This window comes from Aricia agestis, chromosome 2, assembly GCF_905147365.1.
Source record: "Aricia agestis chromosome 2, ilAriAges1.1, whole genome shotgun sequence".
In the NCBI taxonomy this organism is placed as follows: domain Eukaryota; kingdom Metazoa; phylum Arthropoda; class Insecta; order Lepidoptera; family Lycaenidae; genus Aricia; species Aricia agestis.
Window position 1 is genome coordinate 5705601 of NC_056407.1, and position 301 is coordinate 5705901.

Consider the following 301-nt stretch of genomic DNA (forward strand, 5'->3'; position numbering starts at 1 on the left):
TTTAATACTTAAACTACGATGCCAGCTGTCAATCAAAATTAAAAATTTTGATCTAAATCGTTTTAAAAGATGATCTAAATTGGACATTTTTAAGAGCTACGAATGCTACGCGGATCCTCATTGCTCAAGTACATCACCTTTGACGTACTGTGGCATCGTAGCTTCCAAGCAGATTTTTTTTAATAAAAAAATAAAGCAACACCTCTCCATCTCATCTATAGTCCTCCCACCTGTTACACGGGTCTCAATATGCAGCAATATAAGCGTGGTCCCAGCCGCGGCCGCACCACTTCCCTGCCCG